Source organism: Nomascus leucogenys, chromosome 7b (assembly GCF_006542625.1).
Source record: "Nomascus leucogenys isolate Asia chromosome 7b, Asia_NLE_v1, whole genome shotgun sequence".
Classification (NCBI taxonomy): domain Eukaryota; kingdom Metazoa; phylum Chordata; class Mammalia; order Primates; family Hylobatidae; genus Nomascus; species Nomascus leucogenys.
In genome coordinates, this window is record NC_044387.1 from 6,103,767 (window position 1) to 6,120,330 (window position 16,564).

A 16,564-nucleotide genomic window follows, 5' to 3' on the forward strand; every position below is an offset into this window, starting at 1 on the left:
CACCCTGCCGCTCAGCCCCGGGCCGGCTTCCCCACAGCTGGGAGCCTCACAAGAACAGAATTCAGACAGTCACTGGAACCTGCCGCCAAAGCCTCTTCTTTCCCTGGGCTTTACGGAAACATGAGATTTTGCAATAACAAAGGTTGCTCCGTGAGGCCAAGCCAAACAATTTGCAAGATTGGGAGAGGCTGCTCAGCGAAATCAGAGGCCTGGAATTCCAGCCTGGGCCACGGGGGCCTGAGCTCTTTAATCCCAGATAACCTGCCTCTCGGCGCCTGCGCTAAACCAGCCAGAAGCCATTGTTGTACGGAGTCTACCACTGTGAGATGGAGGGGCCCGACCTGTAATGAGCATGGAGCAGGTGGGGAAACCAAGGCCTAGAGAGGCAGACCCGGGATAAGCTCCCACTCCAGAGCTCTCTACTCTGTTCTTTGTTGCATTGAAGTCAAGAGTAGAGGCAGGGCAGGGGCTAGGGAGGGACAGATCCAAGTTCAAATCTCAGCTGTGCCACTGCCAGCTGTGTGCCCCTGGGCAAGTCCCCTAACCTCTCTGGGCCTGTTTGATTTTTTAATCTGTTAATAGGGAATGCATAGAAGTGACTCCTAGATTGGTGGTGAAGATTCAGGTAAACCATCTGAGTGACACCATGAGGCACAGAGTCCCCGGTAAGTGGGGGCCTTCATTTGGCTTCAGTTAAACAGAGTGTTCTGCTAATACTCTGTGCCGAGCCCAGGAAGAGTGGGGAGAGAAGGCGCACTCCCTGTACTCAAGGAGCTGGTGACCTGGTCAGAGAAAAAAGGTAGCTCTTAATCTCAGAGGGGCCATATCACTCGTGCAGGGCACACAGCTACAAAGTTGAGGCTCCTCTTCCGGCCTGGGCTGCCTTGCTCCACCTTGGGGATACAAAATGACTGGTCTACAGAGCAGAGCCCTCACCCTAATGCCCCAAGACAGAGGCTCTGAGAAGGAGCTTCCCCAGCAGGAGCACGAGCATCTGCATCAGGGTCCTCAGATTTCTGCCCACCTCTGCCTCTCATGAGCTGTGTGACCTCTGGCCCATGACAAACCTCTCTGAGAAGAGGATAGCACCTGCCCCTACTCCCTGCATGGATGCAAGGCATGAGCAGATGTGGAGGGCGCTCAGTGAACTTCAGGGACTCCCGCACACACCAAAGATCCTGCCTGTCATCGTGTTTGTTATTATTATTAGTGCATTACTCCGGGGCCTGCTGCAGGGTAGGCGGGGCTCTGTGCAAGTGAGGCTCATCGCTGGGTGCTCAGCTCCACCTGCCAATTGGCACCATCTAAATTCTCACCGTCCCGGGCTGGGTTTCAGATGCCTGGCGGTAGGATGCAGTGAGCTGTGACAGCCGCCAGCTGCAGAGATGCCAAGCCCGGGTTAGACGCACAGCGCCGGGAAACAGGAGTGGATTCTGCCATTCCCCCAGATGAATCTGATGCCACAGAGCTGTGGGGCGGGGCTGAGCATCTGAGCTATGGTGGGGACCTCTCACTTCCCCCTGGACAGAATCTCTGCCTCCTGTGAGCCAGCCTTGGGCTGAGGTCAGTCATCACTGTCCCCAGTTTACAGAGGAGGACATGGGGCGCCAGGAGGTAGCCAGTCCACTTGCTCCAGGTCCCCAGCTGCTACGTGGGGTGCCAGGAGGCAAGCCTAGGACACAGCCACAAAGCCAGAGCCAGGGCCCTCATTCACCAGCCCCTCCCCCTGCCCGAGAGCCACTGTTCTAGCCTCACCTGTCTCCTCAGCTCCTTGCCTGGGAAACTGTGATATTGACAGCACTGACAAATAGCACCTACCCCACCTTACGACGTAATGCGCATCACGCGCTGAGAACAGAGCCCGGTGCTACCCGAGCGGGGCTTATCATCAGTGATCGCCTACAGATGAGGAAACTGAGGCCAGGAACAGCCTGCATCCCTGGGGTCTCTTGTATTTCAGCTTCGGGAAGTGAAGTTGGTGTTCCCCAATCCCCCAACCCTCCTGGCTCCGTGTCACCCCCTCGCAGCCGACGTCCTCCCAGTGTGCCTAGGCTGCTCGGTGGTCCCTGACCCAGGGACATCTCCATGGGGCCTGAGCCCTAGGACTTGGCGGGGGGTGGGGGGGCAGACAAGTCTGCACAGCAGCCTCTGGAGTCCAAGCGTTTCCCTGGGAGCTCGGTCCCTTGTGAGACTCAGCTGCCCCCAGCACATAGCAGGTCCCCTGCAGCCAATCTTCTCCAAACTGATGGTGACGATGTCTTTTCTTTCCCATGTTGAATGCCCAACCACCGGGAGCTCAGACTTCATCCTGAAGCTACCCATGGAGGGTCTGTAAGCAGAACAGTGGCGAGGTCAGGAGGTGTCCACTCGAGGGACAGTGGAGGATGGGCTGTGAGGCTCTGCACCCCTTTAAAAAGGCATTAGCATGAGTGGTTGCTGAGGACGTGGGTTTTTCTATTGCTGCAAAACATAACAAACTGCCACAAACTTGGCCTCTTAAAACACCACCCACCTGCTGTTTCACAGTCCTGGAGGCCAGAAGTCTGCTCAGTGGGTTATCTGCTTAGGGTCTCACAAGACTGACCTCAAGGTATCAGCTGGGCCGGGCCCTGGCCCGGAGGCTCCTGGGCTTATCTGGGGATGTCAGCAGAATCCAGCTCCTTGTGGCTGTAGGACTGAGGTCCTGTGTCCTTGTTGGTGTTGGCTGGGGGCTCTCAGCTCCTCACCGCCTTGCCCTGAGACCCCTGCACCCCACTGCCTCATGCCCACGCCTCTCACCTGGGGTCTCTTGGGCCCCAGCTGCTGTCACCAGTCAGAGAAAATGCTCTGCTTTTAAAGGACTCATGTGACGAGGTCAGCTGAGCCAGATCATCTCCTCTTAAGGTCTGCTGATCAGTCACCTCTGAGACACCTGTAAAGCTCCTTTCACAGTGCAGTGTAGTCACAGGGAAACACTGGGGAGGGGCTCATGGTGTGGCTTAGAGCTGAGCCTGCTGCATGCACTTTGTTTGCAGACAGAAGCCACCTCTTGCCTCCTGCCAGGCCTGGAAGAGAAACCTGTGTTTACACTTGTGACCAAGAGGGAGGTGGGCAGGCCAGAGAGGAGGAGCTGGGAGACTGTGGAACCCCCAGGGATGAGATGATGGCCTTTGGCAAACCCCACTGCTGGCATCTGTGCAGTGCATCTGGCCTGTGAGCCTCCCGGACCCTGGCACCCAGCTCACCACACCTTCCAAATCTTTAGGACCACAGTCAGCCATGGCAATGATGCCTGCACACAGAGCAACTACTATGTACCCAGCCCCAAGCAGTCAAGACTCACAATACAGCAGCAGCCAAGGTTCAGATTCAGCTCTGACCCCACAGCCAGAGGCCCTAACCAGTGGGCAGCCCTTCCTCCCTGTGACCCATCCCTATAGCCACAGGGAAGCCATGGCTTTGCTGTGACACGAGGCTCCTGTGGTCAGTTGGGAGAGAGAGCAGGGACAGGCAGCCAGCCAGCCCCACCCACTGGCAAAGGCACGAGGGTGGCAGTGACCCAGCCAGCCTCACACCTCAGAGGAGGCCAGGGCTGGGAGGCAGAGGCCTGGCTGCTGGCTGGCTCCTCTTCCCCTCCCAGGATCCTGGGCCGAGTCACCCCCCTCACGGCCTCCGCCTCCTCCCAGGTAGACGGGTGGAGTGAACACAAGGCCCTCCAGGGCCCACCGAAGTGCTTCCTCCTGCCTGGAATTGATTGATAAATAAGGAAACAGAAGCTCAAAGAGGCAACAACTTGCCCCCGCCTCGTCCACCCTACCCAAGGAGCAGAGCAGCCACCCAGTCCAGGGCACTGCCCAGCTTGGCCACACCCTTGTTGGAGGACTTTGAGGGGGTAGGGTGCATCTAAATCTCTCTGAGCCCTCGATCTTGAATTTAGGAAATGGGGGCTGGGGGATTGGACCCCTTGGAGGAGGAAGGGGCTGGGGGTGGTCCTTGGGAGGGTGGGGGGCTGCTCCGCAAGGAAGTGGGGGAAGATGAGGGAATGTGTCAAGACCAGGGACCAGCTGGTCACGCCAAACCGGAGCCCCCTCCCCCTGCCTGCCCCAGGGTCTTGGCCTCCAAGCACGACCCTCTCAGAAAGGAAAGAGGGTGCGATGCCTCATGTCCCCAACTCCCGATTAAATGGCTGCAATTTTGATGTGGCAGGTGATCTTCTCGGGAAGCCTGGCTTTAAATTTAGCTCCCTCCCCAGCCAGCCCTTTGAAAAGGCTGCTCTCCACCAAGGGAGAGAGCGTGAGTCATCGCCAGGCCGCCCTGTGAGCAGCCGCGTTTGCGGGGGAGCAGGCCTCCCGAAGTCAGAGGCATAGTAAATAGGGATGGAGGATGAAGCCACGACAGATGTGGGGTGTCGGGCTTGGCCTGGCACGCAGTAGGTGCCCAGAAATGGGGCAGGGGAATGTCTCCCAGGGTGGCCTGCATAGTCACCTGCACATGCCTCCCCCAGTGCAGCTGGCAGCAGAGACGCAGCAGTATTTGTTGCCTGGTCCGTGGATGACAGCTTACTCGCTTACATGCTCCGTCTCACTGGACTCACACAATAGCCCCCGAGCCTACGCCCTCACCTGCCTCGGCAGACGCCCGGAGGGCAGAAGGCTGAAGAGTGCTCCCCTGCCCCCAAAGATACCCGCATCCTAATCCCTGGAACCTGCCAGTGCTACCTTATACGGCGAGCAGGGAAAAAAGGACTTTGCAGCTGGGGTTGAGTGGAGGATTTTGAGATGGGGGGATTATCCGGGATGATCCGGGTGGGCCCTAATGCAATCACAGGCATCCTTATAAGAGGGAGGCAGACGGAGTATCCGCCCCGAGGCTGTGGGAAGAGGAGCGCAGAGAGATCTGAAGATGCTGCCCTCCAAGGCCGGGTGATGCCGCCGCAAGCTGAGGGTACCACTAGAGGCTGGAAGGGGACAGGAGGCTGCTCCCCTGGAGCCTCCAGGAAGTGCGGCCCCGCGCACCCCAGGATTTTGGCCCAGGGATACCCATTTGATTTCAGACTCTGGAACTGTAAAGTGGGTGGTCACCTGGTTGGGGCAGCACAGGACACGAGTGCACAGAGAAGTGAACGGCCTTGGCCATGGCCATATAGCTGGCGAGTGGCCAAACAGAGATCCAAACCCAAATCCGTTCAGTCCCAAAGTCCACCCTTCTTCCTGCCGACCCCTCGGCCTCCTGGAAAAGCGGAAGGGACGTTGATGAGACCAAGTACCCACGAAGTGCCAAGCATTCATTTATTTTGGGTTAATCAACAGGACCATTGCCTGTTATGATCTTGTCTCTCATCTAATCCTCACATTGACCCTTTAAGGTCATTCCCATTATGCAAATGAGGAAACTGAGGCTCAGAGAGGCAAAGTAGTTTTGTCCAAGGTAGGCGAGCCCGTGCTAGAGAGAGAAGGTGAAGGTGCAGGGCCCTGGGAGCACTGCGGAGGGCAGCCCAGCCCAGCACATAGTGGGCCTGTCATGGGGTTATGAGGAGGCCACAGAGTGACCACCCAGGACAGCCACCGTCCTTGCAGATTTGACATGGCTGGAGCTCCGGCACCTGGCTGCAGAGGAGGCTGGGCAGGTGGGCTGGGCCACAGGCACAGGAAGAGGGGATGGAGTTTCATCCTGTAGGAGATGGAGTGACGGAGCTTTAACATTTGGGCTGTCACCAACCCGACCGTGAGCTTCTTTGGGGCAGGGACCTCTTCTGGTCTCTGGGTGTCCAGCACTACCTGGGACAGGCACAGAGCCCCACCCAGTGGCAGGTGAAGGGCGGAAGGGAGGGAGGATGAGGGGGAGGGGCTCCTCTAAATGATGACGCTTTCCACATGCCCTGAACGCACCACACACACACACACACACACAGATACAAAGACACACACACACACAGATACAAAGACACACACACCACACACATACACAGATACAAAGACACACCACACACGCACACACACATACACACAGATACAAAGACACACACCACACACACACATACACACACAGATACAAAGACACACACCACACAGACACACACACAGATACAAAGACACACCACACACACACACATACACACAGATACAAAGACACACACCACACACACATACACATACAGATACAAAGACACACACCACACACACATACACATACAGATACAAAGACACACACCACACAGACACACACACACAGATACAAAGACACACACCACACAGACACACACACAGATACAAAGACACACACCACACACACATACACATACAGATACAAAGACACACACCACACAGACACACACACAGATACAAAGACACACACCACACAGACACACACGCACACATACACACACAGATACAAAGACACACGCCACACAGACACACACACAGATACAAAGACACACCACACACACACACATACACACAGATACAAAGACACACACCACACACACATACACATACAGATACAAAGACACACACCACACAGACACACACACACAGATACAAAGACACACACCACACAGACACACACGCACACATACACACACAGATACAAAGACACACACCACACACACACATACATACACACAGATATAAAGACACACACCACACAGACACACACACATCACACATACACACACAGACACAGACACACACAGCACACATACACACACCACACACAAACACACAGATACAAAGACACAGACACACACACACAGATACAAAGACACACACCACACAGACACACACACAGATACAAAGACACACACAGACACACACACATACACACAGATACAAAGACACACCACACAGACACACACACATCACACATACACACACAGACACAGACACACACAGCACACATACACACATCACACACAAACACTACACACACACCATACACACAGAAACACACACCACACACCGCGCCACACACAGACACACACCACACACACCATACATACAAACACACCACACACACACCACACATATACACACACCACACACAAACACCACACACACACCACGCATACACACAGAAACACACACCACACATACCATACACAGATACACCACACATACATAGATACACAGACACACACCACACATACACCACATTTACCACACATACACACCACACATACACAGATACACAGACACACATCACACATGCACACACACACACACACACCACCACACATACACGTGGAAAACATGCACCGACACACTCACCATATGGAGATTCCAGACACGCGCACCCCAAAAAGGGAGATGCCTCATTCCAACACCCCCACATGCCAACAGCCATCGCACACCCCAGCACACACAGCACACACCCCACTCATTCACACCATCCACTCACACCTCACACACACACACCATTCACTCACACCCTCACACACACTCACACACACCCCCACCACTCACATCTCACACACAACCCACACCACTCACACCCTCACCCACCCCCACCACTCACACACACAAAACCACACACAGCATTCACATCCTTACACACACATAGACACCACACACCACACACACTATTCACTTTCACCTCACACACATACATACACACTCGCACCCCCCACACCACTCACACCCTCACACACACCCACTCATATACACACACACATGCCACATCCCCACACTACTTATACCCTCACATACAAACACACCACAGACCCCACACACAGCACTCACACCTTCACACATATACACCACTCACACCCTCACACACACCCACTCATACACACACCATCACATCCCCACACTGCTTACACCCTCACATACAAACACACCACAGGCCCCACACACAGCACTCACACCCTCACACACACATGCCACTCACACCCTCATACACCCCCCACACCACCACACACCATTCACTCACACCTTCACACACTCACATACACACTCATACACACCACACACCCCACAAACCACCACACACCACTCACACAGACACACACAGCCTGAGACACACACATTGACACACATCACTCACATATACATATCACACTCACATATCTTCACATATACACACAACACACCCTGCTCACACTCTCATACACACACACATACACATTCACAAACACACCATACACACTGCAGACCACACACCAACCATACCACATACACACAACGCACACATACAACCCACACAACACACATACGACAAACAACACACACATTTATACTCACATACCACACATGACACACAACACACAATGCACATATATAACACACAACACACACTCTTATACACACATACACACACAACACATACAACACACACAGCACACACTTTCAACAGTCCTATGTATACTCACACACATACACATCTCACACATACCACACACACCACCACACACTATATATAACACACAGACACACCGTAAACACACATCACACACCTCATATACAGTACCACACAGACATACAATACACACAAGACACACACACCACTCACACACTCTCATATTCACACACATACCACACACACAAAACACACACCACTCAGATTCTCTCATACACACATACATATTCACACATGTACCATACACCCCACACATTTAATAGGCATACACAGAACACACATAGCACATGCACACACCAAACACCACATACAAATCGCACATGCAACACACACACACACACCACTCACACAACAAACACAACACACATACACACCCTACACCACACACACACAGACACCACACACACAACACACCCCATCCCAGCAACACAGGCGGCCTGCTGTGATGCCCCCACACTTCCTCCCCTTGCTCAGCCCACGTCCCTCAATGCTGAGTGTCCCTGGCGCTGACAGCCTGAGACATGGTCCCTGCTAGGGCACAGATGACAGGCACCTCTCCAGCATGACAGCCAAAATCAGACGGGACAGTCTGGCAGGCACCTTCCAGCCCCGCCACCACCAGCACCCGGCACTTCTACCTGTTCCATGGCCTCTCTGGGCCGCAGTTTCCTCCGTCCTCCTCTTGGGATACTTGCCAGGCGCCAGGAGAAGTATCTCATGGGCCCAGTCTCATTTAGTCCTCGAGACACTGCGTGGGAGGCAGTGCTGTGACCTCTTTAGGAAAGAGAACTGACATTCAGGGAGCTTCTGTGCCTTGCCCAAGGCCACCTGGCCAATTAGGGACAAAGTGCCACCTTGCTACAAATCCCATGAGCCTTCCCACTGGGCAACACTGCCTGCCCCTGTGGCTGAGCAGGCACTGCCTCCCTGACCCCTCGCTGTGGCCCTGACGTCGCCCTGCTGGGGCATTCATGGGGCCCCTCTGCCCCTCCCATGAGCAGGGCCCACATCGGCTCCCTTGGGAGGAGATTCAGTGTCCTGCCTGGGCAGCTGCTCAAGCCAGGTCCACTGAAGGCAGGAAGGCATGGACACCTGTGAGACAGGTGGGGAAATACAGGCACTCCAACAGTGCAGGCTTCCTAGGGTGGGCGCCCCAGCACCATTCCCATTGTCCAGCTGGGTGCCTCGGGCACGAGGCTGAGCCTCCCTCTTATCCTTGAAAGGGGACCAGGATGTGGCATCGGAAATGCCATCTGGATTCCCAGCCTCATCAGCGGGTCATGCACAAGCTGTTGCCAGGCACCTCCCGCTGTCTCGGTTCCTCCTCAGTAAGGAGAGGGTGCAACACTTGCCCTCGGTGCCTTCTCTTGATGTTCACCAAGGTACCTGTGACGGGCCAAGGCTGGGGGACTGGGCCTGGACGTCAGGCAGACCTGGGCTTGAGCCCCAATTCTGCCCCTAGCTGGCTGTGTGGCTCAGAGCAGATGTCCTAACCTCTCTGAGTCCCAGCACCTCTGCTGTGAAGTGGGGAGGACGCTGCCCAAGCACTGTGGTGAGGAACAAATAAAGCATAAAGAATGCATCAAGTATAAAGGGCTCAGCCCAGTTTCTGGTGCGGTTCCACCAATGCTTAGAAAAACGAAATGACGGCCACCATCTCAGGAGACCCAGGTGGGAGGATCTTGGGGCCAGTCCTCCAGGGGCTCCCTTCTCCCTCCTAAAATGAGGAATGGATAAAAGATCCTCATCTCCATTCTCTCTTGGGGCCCTCCAGGAGGCTGCAACCTTTTCCCCACGAGATCTCTTTACACCGGAGGTCTCCTGGCCAGGGACAGAAGAAGGTGGGGAAACGGGGGCTCACTGGCTTTGAGGTCACAGAAGGGCAAGCGCAGCCTTGTCCCGCAGGTGAGGGGTGAAATGGGGGGCAGACTGGAGCTGGGGGGCTGCCGGGTGGAGAGGGGAGAAGCCGAAGAGGGGACCCCATGCAGTGGCCCAGGAGGGTCGGGAAGTGGCGCCTTTCCCATAGGAAACCCCGGCAGAGGAGCTTGTCTCATGTGAAGGGTTCTTAGCCCAAGCTGACCGTGACCCTGATACCCTGGCCAGGGTCTGGCTGGCAGGAATAACGCGGCTCCCAGACAAAGCAGGTGTGTGTTGGATGCGGATGGGAGGACTGGAGAGTAGGAGACTGGGGTGGGAAGAGGAGAGGAAAAGGGAGTGGGAAGGAAGGAGGGAAGGAGGAGGAAGGAACAAAGGAGAGAGGAAGAACGCAGAGGAAGGAAGGAGGAAGGGAGGGAGGAAGGAAACGCGGCAGGAAAGCGGAAAAAGGGAAGGGAAAAGTAGAAGGAAGGAAAAGGAGGAGGAAGGCGTGAAAGAACGGAGGGAAAGGAAGTAAAAAGAGAGAAAGTGAGAAGCCACCGCAAACAGCAGGAGGGGAGAGAGAAAGAGCCAGAGGGGGAGAAAAGAGACCGCGAAAGAAAAAAAAAAATGAGAGGAGGACGCAGAGAGAGAGAGAGAGAGAGAGAGGAAGGGAGGAGAGAGGAAGGGAGAGAGAGGAGAGCGCAGGACGCGGCGGGCAGGGCGGCGGGAGCTCGGCGAGCCCGGGCGAGGGGGCAGCAGAGGGCGCGGCGCGGAGCGAGCGCCAAAGAGTGAAGTGGGCAGCGGCGGCGGCGGCGGCGAGCGCGGGGCCCGGCGAGCATGAGCGCGGCGGCGGCGGCGGCGGCGGGCGCGGCGCGGGGCTCGGGGCCGGCGGGCGGCCGGGCGGCGCGGGCCGCCGAGTAGCCGCGGGCGGCGACGGGGCATGCGGCCGGCCGCCGGACCCCCAGCCGGACCCCGAGCCGGACGCCGAGCCGGAGCTGCAGCCCCGGCCCCAGCCCCGGCCCCAGCCCCAGCCCCAGCCCCGGCCCCGGCCCCGGCCCCAGCTCCGCGCCGCGCCCGGCGCGCCTAGGAGCGGGCGCCTTCCGAGCGCCGATCCGGGAGCCCGGAGTCCCCGCGTCCCCGCAGCCCCCAGAACCCGGACAACTGTTGCGGCGGCGGCGGCGGCGGCGGCAGGGGCATCGCGGGGGCGTGGGCAGCCCCCGCACCCCAGCAGGCGGCTCCCGCGGGCGCCGGCTCCCGACTACGAAGCGAGGAACGAGCGGGCGGCGGGCACGAGGTGAGCTGAGCCCCGGGGCGGGCAGGGCGGGGGCCGCGCGGGGGAGGGGCGCGCCCGGGCCGGGGTCCGAGAGCGGCGGGGAAAGGGGCCGGGGCGGAGCTCCTGGCGGAGGAGGGTCTGGGCGAGTGGGGGGCGGGGTCTGCGGCGCGGGGCTCCGGAGAAGGGGTGAAGGGTGGGCGCTTTGGGAGAGGCGGGTAAGGGGCATATGACGGGGGTCCGGGGCTCTTTAGAAAGGGGCCGGGGACGACCGGGGAAGGGTCTGGGGGCAGGAGCCCTGCGGGACAGCTGGTGTTCGGCACTGGGGTCCGCGCCGGCGCTCACCAAGGTCGGGGTCGCTGAACCTTGGAGAGGAAGGGGCTGGGTTCGGAAGAGCAGTCCGGGGCGCGCCGCGCCGGGACCGGAATCCGCGTCCGAGGTGGGGACTAGCTTCCAAGAACAGAGTCGGGGAGCGCAGTGGGCTGGTAGCCCCGTGCGGGCTGCACAGGGACTGAGGGCCACGCTGCGGACCCAGAGGGGCCTGGGGGTCCCAGCTGGGCAGCGCAGGGGACGGGGAGAAGGACCCCTCCCAAGTGCGTGCCCCTGGGTCCTGGTCCGCCGCGTGGCCCCCGCGGAACCGCTGTCGCCTCTGGGGCCGAATCAACATTGATCCCGCGCCCGGGGCTGGGGTGGCCCGGCGGCGGCCTCAGAAGCTCATTAGCGCCCGTGGTTGCCATGGCAACGAGACCCCAAGCGTCTCGAGGTTATATTTATTCTAATTATTATTATCATTATTAGTATTAGTATTTGTTACTCAGCCAGAGGAAAAAAAAGGGGGAAAAAGCCAGCGCGTCCTGGTGCCTGCAACTGTTACCTCTTTGGAAAGAGTCAAGAGGATGTGGGCAAACAAGGCCGGGTCCATGCCCCCCTAGGGTCCCCCCACTTTTGCTAGCTGCCCCAGCCTCACCCCTGGGGCCATCGAACAGGGAAGGGGAGTTATGTAATCTGTGGGAGAGCACCTCTGGGGATGCCTCTTTGTATCTCCCCTACCTCTCTGGGCCTCCTGAGCCTGTTTTAAGTGACTACACCTGTCACTTAAAGGAATCCCAGCCTAGGATGGGAAGAATACGAAGTGCCCCACACAGGGACTCTCTGGGGGTGGCCTCCAGTCCCCTCTCCACGGCTGTGTGACCTTGACCAAGGCTCCTGACGCTTCCCAGCCCGTTTCCTCATCTGGAAGATAGAATGGCAGCCATGCCCACCACCAAAGGCTGCTGTGAGCTCACTCTAAGAAACCGTTGTCGGTTCCCACTAAGTGTTGGTGGCTGTGTGACCCCAGGCAGCTATCCACATGTCTCTGGACCTCAGTTTCCTAGACTATAAAATGAGGGCCCTGCTCTGGGCATTGTCTAAGGTGTTTTCGGTCAGTAATGTCCTGTGAATCTCGCTGCTGGCTGGCTGGGCCTGAAATACCATCAAGTTCAGCTCTGTTTAGACCCAAACTGAAAAGAAGTCCCTCCCTGCGTCACCCTTTGTTTCCTCGCCTGATTCTGATTGTCCAAACCTTGCTGGGAATCAGACGGTCCAGGGGTAACCATTGGGACTTTTCACCTACCGGTAGGCTTCAGCTTCGGTGAGAAATGTCATTCGAAAGCAGAATTCAAATAACCTTCAGGTCCTGGGATCAACCAGGACAATCCCCGTGCTGGTCACGGTGGCCTAGAATTGGGGGGTCGCTCCCCATCCCCTGAATCTGTGACTGCTCAGTGCGGGACACCTCTCTGTAAGCACCTTGTCTCTCCAGAGAGGCTGTCTGCTGTGCCTGCTCTGGCAAGAGATGACCAGGAAGTTCTGCAACCAGGCAGCCCCGGCCCCTCTTGTGGCTGAAGCTGATAGCCCCAGGCAAGGGTTTCTGACAGTTTCTTTCTTTAATGTCATCTTCACGCTGCATTCCTGGCCCAGGCATCTGGGAGGTACGGACTGATGAAGAGGGATGAGGGGAACAGTTTGGCTTAGAGCCGTGTGTGTGCGCGCGCGCGTGTGTGTGTGTGTGTGTGTGTGTGTGTGTCCCATTCTCATACTCCTGAGCCACCCAGCCTGGAGCTTATCAGGGCAGGTGGACCGGATGAGAAGGGTAGGGGACAGGGCCAGTGCTGCTCAGTCAGACCTGTCAGTCAGTGAGTGACAACAAAAGCGAGTGGGACCTGCCCAGAGTGAGACCAGCTGAGAGCCACTCCCAGTTACCAGTCATCCATCCATCCCTTCACTCCCCTTCTTCAGCCAACTCCCCGAGCCCCCATGCCTGTGCTGAAGGGCCTCGGCTCACCCTTGGCATTCTCAAGGAAGCAGAGGAGGAAGTGACCCTGGACAAGCCAGCAGAGCTGGAGGCGTGCCTAGGTCAGGCCACGAGGCAGTGGGGAGCTCCTGGGGGTGGGGAAGTGCACATGCGGTAGGCATCTGTCCTTTGGAGCCTGGGAGAGGTTGGGGCCAGGGGAGCTTGGTCCAGAATGACAGGCATGAATCAGCCAGAGTAAGGGGGAGGAGATGTTCTGGGCAGGGACCCTCTGTAGGCAGAGATGCAGACACGGCAGGGCAGCTGAAGCCTTCTGGACCTGCGGGGCTGGGAGGCGGCTGTAGGCCTGGAGGGCTGGGGGATGGAGCAGGGCCAGGGCAGGAGACAACACTACCCCCAGCTTGCGTGAGGGTTTGAATAGCAGGGTGGGGCAGGGAGGAGGGGAGGGTGGCCAGGTTTGGAGCTTAGACAGCTTCTGGGTGGGCTGCCCTTGGTTGAGGTGGGCAGAGGGAGAGGCAGTTTGGGCCAAGAAGGTGAATCTGATTTCCAGTTCCCCAGGACAATTGGCCAAGCCCTCTCCAGCCCCACCCCAAAGGCCACACTGGCCTCATGCCCAGGCCCTTGGCTTCTGGGGCGGGTAGGGGGGCGGTGGCATGTAGACACCAGGTCTGGCCACTTCAGCTGTCTGTGTCCACAGTACAGGACTTCACCCAACAGGCTCACAATTGCACCCCCCACAGAACTAGGGTTGCACTTGGCAGTGACAGCCCAAAGGCCTGCTCCAAGCCAGGTCCCATGCTAAGCGTACTCAGAACCCAGCTTCCCACTGAATCCTCATGCCAACCTTGTCAGTGGCAACTGTAGATTCTGTTGTATAGATGAGAAAACTGGCCCAAAGAGGCTAATAATACATAACCCCCCCAGGACCAGGCTCCCAACCACTACACTATATCACCTAGTGAGGGGTGGGGATATAGAGGCTCCTAGGACACAGCACCAGGAACCATGAGGGGGCAGGCGCCCCGCAGTCTCACTTTCTAGTCATTATCCTGTTTACTTTCCAATATTACCGACCCAGAGCCTGGCCCGCCTTATGCTTAGATGAAAGCTATCACCTCCCTTCTTAAGGATGCTCTGCCTCTATTAAGCCAGTCTCGGCTGCTTTAGCTTCTCCCCAGTTGACTCGTACAACAGATTCACAGGATCTTAGAGCAAACTGAGAGCCCCTTCCCCAGCTCCCCGAAGAGGGGCTTTTCCCAGCCCAGCTGCTCTTTCAGAAGTTACTGAAACAATCGTCAACCCCTAAGTATAGTGGGGCCTGGTTTCCTAAACACTAAACAGGCAGGGTTCTGGACATCTGAGCCAGGATGAGTGAGGAGGGTGACCCGAGGTCCTGCCCATCCTGGTTATGCCCTCCTGGGGACACCAGGGGACACCCACTCTGTAGACGCTGGTCTCACTCTGCACAGGGCCTGGCAGGGGGGTGGCCCCATCTCTTCCTCCCTCCCTTTTTGCACCCCTTCCCTCCTTCCTGCCTTCCTCCAGAGTACACATTCCTTGACCCCTAAGCATGAGCCCCCTGGAGAGGTGGAGGAGACCCCAATGTCACTGAGACCCACCCCCGGGCAGCTTCCAGCCAACCTGTTTAACGATTGACTCTATGAATAAATCATTCTCTAGCTGGGGCTGCGGATGTCCCGCTGGCCCTACTGATGTGCCTTCTGTCCCCCCACCCCAGTTATGATGAGCCTCTTCCTCCTTCTCCTCTTAGCTGTGGCCAGGTCAGAAATGTTCATCCTGACTTCCCCAGTCACTGGCCGTCCCCACTTCCCACAAGCCCAGGTTTTCTCGTTCAGCACCTCAGGACACAGTGCCTCCGAAAGCACCAGACCAGGCCCAGGCAGGGTCTCTGGCGTATGCGCACGTGTGTGTGTGTGTGTGTGTGTGTGTTTATGTGTGTGTGCGCGCGCCCGTGCACCCCACTCTCCACAGCCCTCAAGGGGGTGGGCAGGGCGGTAGACAAAGGCAGTGCCAATAGCAGGCCTGAGTCTTGTGTGCTGTGCTGTGATGGGGAGAGGCCCCAGGAGCTGCTGGTGGAGGGGGTTGAAACCGATCTGCTTCCCCATATTCAGATGGGGACACTGAGGCCCAGAGAGGGCTGGGACCGCGCTCAAGGTCGCATAGTGAACTGGGGATTCTTGAGGGCCAAGGATGTTCAAACCTACATTGCAGACATGTCGACATTGTCCAGAGGCCTCGAGGAGCTTTGGGGAGTTGGGCGCGTGGGGAGAAGTACAAATATTTCCTAGATGATGAAATTTGCACTGAACCCCTCCGAGGCACTCATTTTAGGAAAGGGCTTCAGAATCTCACCCTGCCTGGCCATCCACAGAAGCAGAAGCTGAGATGAAATGTAAATGCCTCCAGTCCTATATTTTTCAACATCAACCTGAACGGGGCGTTTACATCGACGGCCCATACCTCCCAGCCTGCTCTCCTTGCCCTGCCATCTGGGGCACATACTCCAGTCACCACCCATCTGCCTGCATGCACACCTACCCCAACAGATGTGTGCAAACGGCTCCTTCCAGAAATTAAGAAATAATGCATGAGTTTCCCAAATTACACCCATTTAACACTGAATTAAGTTCTGGAAGCTCTTAACAGAGCCCTGGGAGGGAAAAAAAATTTTTTTTTGTTCACACTTCCCTGGAAAATGAGACAAACCGTGATCTTTGAAAACCCAGCTACATAATCTGATTATTCCTCCCTGGCAAGCCTCAGAGAGATGCCCGGCAGAGGGAGGGGACGGC

The 16,564-nt window shown here is 57.0% G+C and overlaps 1 protein-coding gene across 2 annotated transcripts in view; it reads left to right on the plus strand.

Moving 5' to 3' along the window:
* SHISAL1 (shisa like 1) overlaps positions 1–16,564 on the plus strand; it is a 168,976-nt gene that overhangs the window by 68,644 nt on the left and 83,768 nt on the right. Inside the window, exon 1 of one of the 2 annotated variants that reach the window (XM_030815394.1) lies at positions 11,206–11,482. The exons of the other annotated variant lie outside the window; for it this stretch is intronic. The gene's annotated coding sequence lies outside the window, so the exon portion shown is untranslated. Of the gene's footprint in view, positions 1–11,205; positions 11,483–16,564 lie in introns of those variants that run through there. 2 annotated transcript variants of the gene reach the window in all.